The sequence below is a fragment of the Lepisma saccharinum genome, chromosome 17 (assembly GCF_977018435.1).
Source record: "Lepisma saccharinum chromosome 17, izLepSacc3.1, whole genome shotgun sequence".
In the NCBI taxonomy this organism is placed as follows: Eukaryota; Metazoa; Arthropoda; class Insecta; order Zygentoma; family Lepismatidae; genus Lepisma; species Lepisma saccharinum.
In genome coordinates this window covers 63,015,618-63,028,603 of record NC_139245.1, presented here as the reverse complement: position 1 = coordinate 63,028,603, position 12,986 = coordinate 63,015,618, and the positions used below count along the sequence as shown (strand labels likewise).

Genomic DNA, 12,986 nt, shown 5'->3' with positions numbered 1-12,986 from the left:
AGTTTAAAAGCACAATGGAGCATTAAGTTTTGGTATATTTGGCAGAAAAATGTTCTAAAACAAAAATGCGTATTTTGGGAATTGTAACACTAACAAGTCAAAAAATATAATGCCAATTTTTGGTGCCATAATACGAGGGCTATTTTTTTTCAACCTCCGATGGAACATGAAATCATAACCAAAGTGAATAGCAAAATGGGTTTATTACATACACGTATAATATACTTTTCAACATAATCACCAAGAAGATTCAGACATTTTTCGTACCAATGCACGAGCTTTCCAATACCCTTTGCAAAGTAAAGTGCCGCCTGTCTGTTGAGCCAGGTCTGCCGAAGCTCCGCATTGGTTTGGAAGCACCATCCTCCCAATCACTTCTTCATCGCCTGGCGAAGGTGGGAAGTCACGGTGCCAGGTGTGGGTTGTAGGGAGGGTGATCAAACACTTCCCAGTGGATTCGATAAAGAAGGCCTTGGGTTGATGCAGCAACATGTGGTCGTGCATTGTCATGACGCAAGACAATACCCGAAGACAGCATGCCTCTCCGGCACACAGCTCATTCGATGGTGAATTTCCTCTGCATTTTGCTCTTCTGCCTGTAGAAATTGTATCACACAATGCACCTCGGACTTGGCGGAAGAGTCCATTGTAGCAGACATCTTTACGTGCCCGTCGCTCAGCTTCAACTGAAGCATTGGACTTTGCAGTGGTGGTGGTAGTGGCAGGCGAGATGCCAATGCTTTCTAGTGCTTCATGGGCATCCTGGCATCACCATCGGAGGCTGAAATAAAAATGCAATAGTATATCAGTATCTGTCACATGAAATTGATTGATTTGATTAATTAATTTAAATTTTTGGGTGTGTCGCCATTTATGGTCATTATGCACCCTTCAGTATATATGGGGAAAATTCCATGGTAAATGTCTGTTATATTTGAGACACATTTCTTCATTTTTACAGAAGAAACTACTTACGGAAATGAGTTTCTGTAGCATTTTGAAAGTTTGTGGAGGTATTTTCTCAACGTAGAATGCTGCACAACAAGAAGTAAGCATTTTTAATATAATAAACTTGCATTTTGTGCAAAGCGACATTATGCCATTGTTTCCATTATGTACCTGTAGATAGCACAATTGTCGAAAGTCACGCGGTCTCGCCAGTGTTTCCAAACATGCCTTTTTTTTTTACGAGATTTTTTTGAACTATGCTTACCTATCCGTCAATGGATCGTGGTGTTATCGTAAATGGTTTTTGGGGCTATCCGTCAACGGTTCGTGGGGCTATCCATCAATGGAACATGGGGCTGTCGTGAATGATTTTGGGGCTATCCGTCAATGGTTTGTGATGACATAATGAACACGAAAGTAGGTATTTTCGGTGAAGAAGGTTGAAACACTGCATACCCACTCCAAATCGACAAAACACAAGCACGACGCGCGATGATCCACAGCTGTGCGTACCATATTGTGTGTTCCGCCATGGAAGAAAGGAACCAAAAGAATTACTCGTAATGTGAAAAATCGATGTTATTTTCATGTAAAAGCATAATGGCACCTTCAACTATGTCCTGCAATACATAATTGGTAAGTACGAACCATCCAAAACACAAAATATCCGATTTTAATGTGTCTCCGATATAACAGACATTTACCAATACCAATTCTATTATCTAAAGCCCTTACCTTAAAATTAAAAAGGGGGTATATATCTGAAAAATAACTTTCCCAGAATAACTTTCAAGATATCAAACTCCCACAAAGAGGCGTATGACATGTGACTTACAATTTGAAACAGTAGTTTAAAAACACCATGAAGGTTTATTTGCCAGAAAATGTGCTAAAATGAAAATGTGAATTTTGGGAAAAATAACACCAAATAGTAGAAAATAAAAAAATACACCAATCTGAAAAAAAATTACAAAAAATGAAGGTCCCTAGGTATAAATAGGCATAAATAAAACAAGAATATCAGTTGTAATTTATTGCATTAGTAACAGTGAGTCATAACCTAACTTTCAGCATAATCACCACCGTTGTTCTGGCATTTGTCGTAGGATTGCACTAAATGTCGTATGCCCATGGCATATGTGTCTGACAGCAAAGACTGGAACTATCTACCGCAGTGTAGCTGTCAAATCCTTGTCCTGCCAGAAACCTCTTCAGTTAAACAAAGAGATCAAAGTAGGTACATGCAAGGCCGGGGCTGTACAGAGAGTTGTCCAAGATCTCTCACCTGAAGTGATGCAAAGGGCCCGCATGTACTCAGCTGTATGGGGTTGTGCACATTCGATTGGCTTTCCGTGAATTGTCTACACCATCGTCTGACCATACTATCACTCACGACGTCCAGTCTGCACACCTCACACGATTGCTAGTGGCTCTGTGCCAAATTCTGATGGGACAAAACTCTGATTACTACACGTAGGCTACATCGCAGTCAGTGGGAGACTGTATGAGAGCTGCAATTTTTAACCTAGAACCGTCCTAAAACTACTGCATTGCAACTATAAAAGATTACAGCTACATGCCACTTCTTCCTGCCTGCATGTGTGTGTGTCGCTCTCCGACCACTAGTGCTGCGTCTAGGCACCATTGGAGCTTTTTTCAGGATGCCCCTCGTATACGATCTTTCAGAAGCTGTTATTAACAGAGTTAATAATGTTTGGTTAGTTAATCAGGTACCTATACAATGCAATTCTATAAATTCCTTGCGTTAAATTTCTAACATCTACATACCCTTTTTTTCAGCAATAATGGTATAACTGCATGTTGTCAGTTTCACAGTTCTTCAGTTGGATTTACTGTACTGAAGCAGAAATCCCATTTATAATGTAAGAAAATTTGACACTTTCTTTTGTTCAATTCAATTGTTTCACTTATACGTTTGCTTTACAGAGAAGAGAGAAGTAGCTTTATGCATCGAAAAATGTGTCTGCACTCATGGTTCTTGCAAGCAGAGGGTTCCAAACCTCAGTCGAAATATCTACATATAATACCGAGAATGTATAAGGAGACTGATAAATAACAAATTGTATTTCTTAATCAATCACTCTTGTCTCATTTAGTCGTAACTTTAAAAATAATCAAGTATTTTATTTTAAGCTGACTGCGTTAGATAAAATTCCATAATACTTCCCTAGCTTGTGAATTGTAATAATTTTCCAAATTCACTATTTTGCTGTTTGAATTCAAATCATAGAGAATAGAGAAATTAAGTCAATTCATACCTGGATCCATATCAGTTCATTATTTCCATTTGCAAAAACATCGATTTAGTTTAGTTTGTAATTGTCAGGGGAAAATGTAAATTTTGTCCTGGAAAACCTGGAAAAGTCAGGGAATTTCATTTCTGCTTGTTTGTAGCCACCCTGTCATTGTTTTCAAGGAACCTTCAATTGCTAGCACAATATATATATATATATATATATATATATATATATATATATATATATTTAGAGTTTACTCAGTTTTACACATTTAGTCTGCACTAGAGTGCTGCAGTGAGTGTTTTTCGCTCGAGCAGCAAATATTTCGCACAAACTGAATTGATATTTTTTTCGTTCAAGCGAAACACATTCAAACTCTTGAAGCCTATTAGTAGGCATATTTCCATAATTTTCTATGGTTGTGGGCCCTCAAATATGGATCGTGAAGTGAACATAATCATCATCTCCATGTTAATATGTAGTTTTGTGTGTCTTACCGAGATATGGGAAAATAAAATTGATGATTATAGGCTGAAACTGCTTAGGCTGACATTTTATGTTTCTATGATTATCGTCACATTAAAATGATGTTCGATTAAATGTTCTAACTGCATTTTATTTTTTCACAGAATATGATTATCCTTTTCGGTAAGTGAACATTGATGTACATGTACTTCTTGCACTGTGATACGATATTTGTAATTGGTTAGGCAGGTCTCCGAGCATGTGTATCCATTTTACGATTTGGTCTGTAGATATTGCATACTTTCATATGTGCCTATTATGATTTAGAATTGTAATTGCATAGAGTAGCTTCCTTCCATGTATGGGTTTTAGGTTGACAATGCTGCTCTTTACGTTCTGAAATATTACAATCCAATCATTCCACTATGGATGTGCTACGATTGAGCTTGCACGCTTGAGCATGGTAGATTTGAAAGCAAATGCGGTTCGATGCAGTACTCTAGTCTGCAACATAGCATTGTTTTTTTTTTTTGTTTTTTTATATACTTGTAGGTAATGAATCACTTTCAGAAGAAGACCTGTAAGAATGTTCTTGTTCTGCTACAACTAAACAGGCAAACCATAAGCAATTCCCAACACAGATTTATCCTCCATCCATGACAACTGAAGAAGGTGAGTGACAAGTTACAATCAGATTCTACTCTCATTAACAAAATATATTTTCAGCATGTGCTGTGACTGAAATATTCTGGATGAAGCAGCTACATGTAATTTATTTTACACTCTAGAATTGACAGCAGACCCTAGAAAGTTGCCTTGACAGGAGAAAGTTTGTTTTATAACTGATTTTGATTCACTTTTCCATGGTTGGTGAAGCATTGGCAACAACTGTTGTCTTAAGACCAACTTTAATTTGCCAACCTTCCCCACGTAAAATCTATTCTGGTTACTTGGGTGTTATCAGTTTCCACTAAATGCTTTTCATGCATAGATTGACTTCATGCTAGCCACTAGAGTACTTCAAGGTACCACTTTCGCTCATACATACTTGATCGGGTGTCCCGCACATTTCAATGTCACAATAATCATAGAAATATTTGGTCTAGGAATTAATTCGTGCACCTGGACAAGAGATGGCATAACGAGCATATCGTTCCACAGTTCCGTGTATCCACACATGCGTTGAAAACTCCTGTCAGCGTGCATCGTTCATAGTATAGGGCAGTTGATTGACGCGTCAACAACAGCATTTTGAAGTCAACTGAACATGGTGCAGTTCGTGCCAGATAAAGTATTTTTGCGGGGTGTTCTGATTCATTACTTTAACATGCAGAAAAGTGCTACCGAAAGTCATCATATTTTGGTGGAAGTGTATGGTGACCATGCGCTAGCTGAGCGAACGTGTCAGAAGTGGTTTGCATGGTTTAGAAGTGGTGATTTCGGCCTGGAAGACCAAGAGCGACCTCGACAGCCAAAAACATTTGAAGACAAAGAATTGAGAGCATTGCTCGATCAGGATTACTGTCAAACGCAGGAAGAACTTGCAGAAGCATTAGGCGTTGATCAAACAACAGTTTCCAAACACCTCAAAGCCATGGGAATGATTGAAAATATGTCACATTGGGTTCCACATGAATTGAAAGACAGAGACGTTGAAAGACAAAAAACCATTTGTGAATTGCTGCTTCAAAGACAGGAAAGAAAGGGGTTTTTGCATTGCATTGTTACTGGCGATAAGAAGTGGATCCATTACGAGAACCCGAAACGAAAAAAGACCTGGGTGAAGCCAGGTGAACCAGGTCCATCACAACTGAAACGAGATATTCACTGTGCAAAGGTTATGCTGTGCATATGGTGGGCTATGAAGGGTGTGGTGTACTATGAGCTGCTGCAACCGGGTGAAACTATTAATGGAGAACGTTATTGACGACAATTAATGCGTTTGAAGCAAGCTCTGGCCAGGAAACGACCAGAATGGGTGAACAGACATGATAAACTTATTTTTCAACATGATAACGCTCGCCCACATGTCTCAAAACCGGTCAAAACCGATTTAGAAAATGTCGGATGGGAAGTTTTACCCCACCTGCCATATTCATCAGACGTTGCTCCTTCGGACTACTACTTGTTTGATTGCATGAATAACAATCTGATTGGGCAGCGGTTCACTTCTTCAGAAGATATCGAAAAATGGGTCTTTGACTGCATCGCTTCAAAGGATGAGGACTTCTTTCGCCACGGAATCCGTAACTTGCCTGCCAGATGGGCGAAAGTGGTGGCTCACGATGGACAATATTTTTCTTAAGATATTTATGTATTTTGTGTTTGAACTACAGCTTCAATGGGTGAGTAACAACAGCACGAATTAATTCCTAGACCAAATATATGTGTAAAAATCTACATTGCAGTTTCAGCCCATAAGTGTGTATTAATTTTCACGTTTCATCATGTATTGGTAAGATAGACTAAACTATATTTTAACATGGAGATGATGACTGTGCTCACTTAAATTTCACTGTATCTTTCACCTCATTTTCCATATTTGAGGCCTACTATCACAGACAAGTTATGGTTATATGTTTACTACTGGGCTTCAAATGTTTACCAATTGTTTTGCCACGGAGCATTATTCGCTCGAGCGAAGAAACTCAATTCTGTATGCTATCTAGCATCGTCCATGTGAACTGTTTGGCACTAAGCAAAAAAATGCTCATTGGAGTACTCTCCTTCCTACTGTATCATTATATAACAGCAGTCACTTGGGCTACCTTCAGTACATTATGCTGATTAGCTTTTGTTAACTAGAGAAAATTATTTCCCCCTTAAAACGTATGGTAGACTCTGGCAAAACTATGAATACTAAACTCCCACCTACACATTACTTCAACATTTTTGCTATATTTTTTTTCTCTCTCCACTGTCTGGGGAATGAAGGGAATATACTTTCAACCACTTTTGTTGGTGCTTCTTAGATTAGGCAGATAGGCTGCAAGTCTGTCGTGAAAATTAATTTGTGTCATTATGTCCAACATAAAAATGAATACAGTTATGATTTTGTGACAAGTGGTGAAATTATTCAAGAATTATATTAAATAAATTGATTCTTATGGTCCCATTGTAATAAAAAGAATACCATCTCTGAATTGATTCTAATGCCTGCTACTCTGCAAATGTCTTTTCCATGCCCAGAAACATCTGATATCATTTTATAATCATTTAATCTTCTGTGGGAACTTTTTCCTCGAAATTCGAGGGAGTCGTTTGATATCCTTGGCTTTAAACTACAACAACTTAGAGGTAGTCTCTGATTTGCCTTTAAAATCTTTCCATTACAAATCATGCCATGTGCAATATTTTATTTCACGGTGAACATACTTTACATATGGAAGTGGAGCCTAATTGAAGAAATATAAACTGCCATAATTTCATGAATTCGTCACAGCAGGACAATATCTTGCAGAAAATAAACTCACTTTTGTGCAGCATCGTTATTTTACATTTTTATATTACATGGGTAGAGTATATTTTATGCAAGGTGGATTGATTTAAATCAGGTATTTTTTTGAAAATAAAAATCCACTGATTTAATCACTTTAAAGAAATAATTTACTGAATAATGTACACAAGAAATTTGTCGACATCCAAATCACTTTTTGTGATAGTTCATTAATCTCGTAATCATTTAATGGTGTATATTAGGGTCTAAGAAAGGAAACAACATATATGTACTGATGGGGTGAAGCTCATATGAAAGGAAATCTAATATGTAAACTGTAATCACACTTAAAATATCTTGATTTAAAAATCAATAATATGTAAAATAGCCAATATTTTGTGCAGAATAATATACAAAATACTAATCATGTTACCAGGTAAACATGCTGTAAATAAGCATGCCAGCTGATATTTTACAATCTCAAATAAAAAAAATCACCAAAATTAAGTTACAAAAACTATAAAGAAATATTTTAGGTTACAATTATAGAGTACATCCAGAATGTCTTATATTCACTAGCAAAAAGTTACTCAAATATTTATTATAGTTCCATTAACACACTGAATAAACATTTTCATGGTAGATTTATAAACACTCTGCCAAAAGTTAAGCATGCGATGGTAAAATCAACAAACATGTAATAGTAAAGCTTTGATTAACAGAAAATTGCACATGAAGGTACCAAATGTTTTTGTGCATTAAAGAAAACAAGAATTGTGTACAAATATTTTTAAAAAAATATTTACTCTTCGAAAGTTATATGATGACGTCACATTTGGGTCAATAACATAATGATGTTTAAAGGCAAACAAACCAAACAAAACTTACAGTAATATAGTATGTGACCAAAATAAAACTTACATTAATATGGTATGTGACCACCCCGGACCTTCACACAAACTTTACAATGATTTTCCATGCTTTCGATGAGGTGATCAACCATCACAGATGCAAGCAATGGCCATTCCTCTATTAGGGCAGTTTCCAACTCTCTGAGATTTGCTGGAGGAGGTAAACATGCAGAAAGAGCACACCCAAGGGCATCTGAAAGATTTTCAATGGGATTAATGTTGGGGGAATATGCCGGCCACTCCATACGAGAAATGCCCTCACTTTCCAGGTACTTGTCAACAAATTTGGCTCGATGGGATGGGCATTATCGTCCATAAGGGGGAAGTCAGCACCAACTGCTGCAATGTAGAGTCTCACAATAGAGACTAAGATTTCATCCCAATACCATGCAACAGTCACAGAACCACCTTTACAGATGTGCAGATCTGTGCGATATTCCATTGAATTTCCAGCCCACACCATGATGTTCCCACCTCTGAATGTGTGATATTCAATTATGTTCTTAGCCTGATTGCCCGTGGCTCATTCTCTCCAGACCCTTACATGCTTATCATCTGATTCCAGGCCAAATCTGGACTCGTCCGTGAACAGAACAATGCACCAATCCGAGACAGTCCAATTGACATGTTGGCGACACCACTTTAATCTTGCCTCTCTGGCTTGGATGGTCAGTGCAACACAAACACAATGCACTCTGGCATTCAATCCCTTCATGTGGAGCCTTTGGCGAACAGTACTGACAGATGTTGTCTTACCAAGTGCCACTGCAACCATGGATGTAACAGTTGTGGAGGTCGCTCGTTAATTCCGCTTGGCTACTATAGCAATATATCGATCATCAGAGGGGGGTGGTAAACCTTGGACCACGGGGCATAGGTCTCCGGACAACTATTTGACTTGTTTGGAATTGTTTCCATAATCGAGAATTTTCCGAATGATCAACGCCAAAGAAAACAGCGACATCTTTGATTGACTGTCCTGCTTCAATGCATCTGAGAGCACGCCAGCGCTCACTATCTGTCATTTGTTTCCTTTCAATCGTAGAAACAAGAATATTATTAAAAATAGTCCTACAAAAGTTATAAACACTTAATATCAGCTTTTAAATGCACCTCAAATCCTTCAGAATGCTGGTGTCTTCAACGAAAGTGTGATGATTCTTGCACGAAATCCTCGCATTTATGCTATTTCAAGAGCACAGATGAAGCACCTAAACCTCACGTCAGGTAAAGTTTGCAGCAGGTTTTTGCATATGTAGATCCAAACGTGCGCGCAGAATATAGATCCGCTGAGATGGGATCCATTCCCTACACAATTGCACACTTGCAACAAAACAGTAATTTAATGTGTAAGGCCAGCCGCTCACCGGATCCGACGCGACGACTCATTTTGTTGCAAACCGACTCGAGGGAACGTTTAACATGGTACTCTTATGAGCTGCCGCACACCGGACGAAACATTTGACTCGAGTCATACAAATAAGAACCTAAATTCCTGAAATGACAGATGTCATAGATCTTGTGTTTATACATTTACTTTAGATGCAGTAGTAATAAAAATCAATGCTTTTTTCAGACGGTATGCAACAGCACGCCATACTGGTAACCTTTATATGTGAGAATGAAAGTAAAAGAATCTTATTTTAATGAAAGAAGTGTGTGTTTGTGTGTGTGTGTGTGTGTGTGTGTGTGTGTGAGAGAGTACATGTATGCATGATCATTAGACCTCGGATTTTTAGGTTCCAAAATGTACTTTTAGGTTCCTAAAATAGGTTCAAAAAATCCTGAAATAGGTTCGAAAAATTTTAAAATAGGTTCTAAAAATCCTAAAGTAGGTTTTAAAAATATTAAATTAGACTAAAAGAATCCTGAAGTAGGTTCCAAAAAACTTAAAATTGTTCATAGTTCCTGAAAAGTACTAATTAGATACAATTGTTAAAAACAAAATTTCAAAGGGACCGTGAGAAATTGTAATAGATATATAACCATCAAAAATATTAATTTTCTAACCAAATGTTTATTTCTATGCATCATTTTCAAGATGATACACTAATTGTTGTAAAACTAATACTTGTATCATTAGCAATTTTGCTCTCTAGAGTATGTGTCAAACAAGTTAGTCATTGATTTTTTTTTCATTACGAAACAGAACAAATACCTCTGTGTGATGTAACAAAAATATAAAACCTTAAAAATATACAAAAACCTAAGAAAAGGTTTGATTTGGGCACAAAAACCTAAAATAGGTTCTGACAAGCAAATTAGGTTCTTTTATCCACTATAAAACTTCATCAGTGTTTACATTTTTTAATGAAACGCTGATGTAACTTTTTATTCCTCATTTTCTCTTGTTGTGTCGCTTTGTGTCCCATCATGTTGCATATCATCGCGTTGTGACTCGTCGTGGTGCATTGCATCGTTTCAGATCTGGTGTGTGGTTAGCCTAATACACAGACAAAATGATACACCCATTAGCAGGTATGGACTTGATTGGTTGCAATCACTGTGCAGATGAACTTGAATCTGCAGATTCGTCAACTGGCCTGTCCGGTAGCACTGAAGGAATACAAAAGCTCAAGAGCGAGTCGAGTGAGACTGAATATGTTGCAAAGCATGTGGAATCAGTTATATCAGTGTTGCACATCCCACTATTTTAACCCTATTTTTATCGTGATTCAGTGCTATTCGTACTGTACAGCGGCGAGAATGGCTGAATCGAGTTCTCCTGTTCAGTTTCCGACTTTGCCCGAGTGTTATTTTGAGCATCATCTGAAGGAGAAAGTTCTTCAAAGTTAAACTAGTTGTTTTAAATACATATTCCTCCTTACAGCTACAAGACCAAAATAAAACAGGCCATGAGGTGGTTTGCTGTCAATGCACGCACAAACTGTCTCAGATGTTGAATGATTTCCGGTTGAGTTTAGGAGTAGAAAATGATTGTTTGTTGTTTTAAGACAAAAAAAGCTGCAAAAAGAAAAAAAGGACGAGACATCGATCAACCTGGGTCGTACATTGATTCAACTGTGGGAGCATGCAAACCCACCACCAGGGCTGAAGTAACCAACGACGTGGAAGGGGTAGGCTTATTGTTTCATGCACTTGCGGCAATGAAGGCTTTGTTGGAGACATGTTTACTATTCTGGGCAAAGAAAGGGAAGGGTGTTTATCACCAAGAAATGGACAGACCAACGTTTGGCTCCTAGTTTAGTGAAGTGATTCATAAATTGAAACCAGAGAAATAATAGCAGACAATTCACTACATTGTATATATCACCAATAACAAATCATGCTTTTTTGGTAGTATAAACTTGAAAGGCATGTATCTTATAGTAACATATGTATTGCGTACGAAGCAACCAAGATTTTCATAAATTTCTTTCTTTCGAAACGAACAATAACTCATTAAATTCATTAGGGGCCTGTCGTTTACTTTTACCTTTGTTTTTTTTTTTCTTTTCCGTGTGCTCGACACATACACAGATGCCCTCGAAGATATTTCGCGCAGTGTATATACAGTATCAGAAACAGATAAATGTATATTTAAACATATTTTTTTTATTTGTTTTTATCAAACTGTTCAAATATGTTACAGGGCCAGAAGATGCTTTTCTATAAAAAAAAACATATATTTATGTGTATGGTGCCATATATCATACAAGCAATTTTAAGTTGTTTTTTTAAGTAGATATAAGAAATAATCAAAAATTATTTTTTTAAATAAAATTTATGATTTTTATCCACCCTGATTTTATCTAGGATGCATTTCATACCTGTATCAAATTACTACATATTTTGCAGTACTATTTTATTTAGCAATGAAATAATGCTGCAAAGATGTCAACACTGTGTACATTTAATTCTTACAAAGTACATGAACAATGTAATCATCATTAAAGAGGAAAATAGCACCAAGTCTTCAATTTATTAGGTATCTCATGCGAACGATTCACAATACACTGTGTACATAATTCCCATACACAATTATCCCAATTGTCCTTGCTACTGTGTTCAAACACAGTAATATTAACATCTACTAACATAATGTATTTATGGAGCTTTTATCTTGTCAGTACATCCTGCTTTTAATGAACTTGGTAGGTGCCCCTCCTGTAACTGGTTTCCAGTCATTTTCTTTTGCACCTCCATTACCTTACACATTAATGAAAGAGTGAAGACTACATTTAGTGGTATTCATTGACCTTTATTGAGAAGTTTGTAAGAAGTTAAAGATTGCACTGATCAAAACTTAGGTCCCAGCTACAACTCACCATCCAAAGAAAGTTCAGTATTTGTGGATTTCCATATCCAGCCTTTTGCGAACGAACTGCCTCCTATCTTTATGACACCAACAATTTACTCCACAAAAATCAACATCCTTACACTATTGCCTCCCAAAACAATCCTTGCTACAATCGATGTAACTTCCCTTTACACCAACATATCTATTTCCCTCGTACTCTGGCTGCCCTCCATGGTGGAGTAGTTAGCACATTGTGTTATGACACCAAGTGTCCTGGGTTTGAATCCAGACCTGGGCATGGATGTCGTTTGTGAGTGTCAATTTCAACATATCATTCATTGTCAGGATTAGCCAAAAGTGACAGAAAATGAATTAAAATAAACCAAATTAATCAAAGCCCTCAACCTCCTCAGGAGCAGACGAAAACCCCCACAACCCCAGCACTAACTTCTTCATCCATCTAGCCACCTTGTCTTCATGTGCAACAGCTCCACCTTTGAAGACCAACATGACCTATAAATCCGAGACACAGCCATGACCATTACAATGACTCCATCCTGTGCCAACCTCTTCATGGTCAAACTCGAACAAGAGTTCCTAGTGACCCAACCACTAAAACCCGCTCATATGGCTCCATTTTATAGAGAACATCTTCATGCTCTGGACACATGCAGAACCATCCCTATCCTGGACCAACTCAACCACTTCTGCTCCATCAAGTTCACCTG

The 12,986-nt window shown here is 37.4% G+C and overlaps 1 protein-coding gene across 1 annotated transcript in view; it reads left to right on the top strand.

The window, feature by feature from the left end:
* LOC146001329 (uncharacterized) overlaps positions 1–12,986 on the top strand; it is a 69,788-nt gene that overhangs the window by 33,384 nt on the left and 23,418 nt on the right. The gene's annotated exons all lie outside the window — the stretch shown is intronic.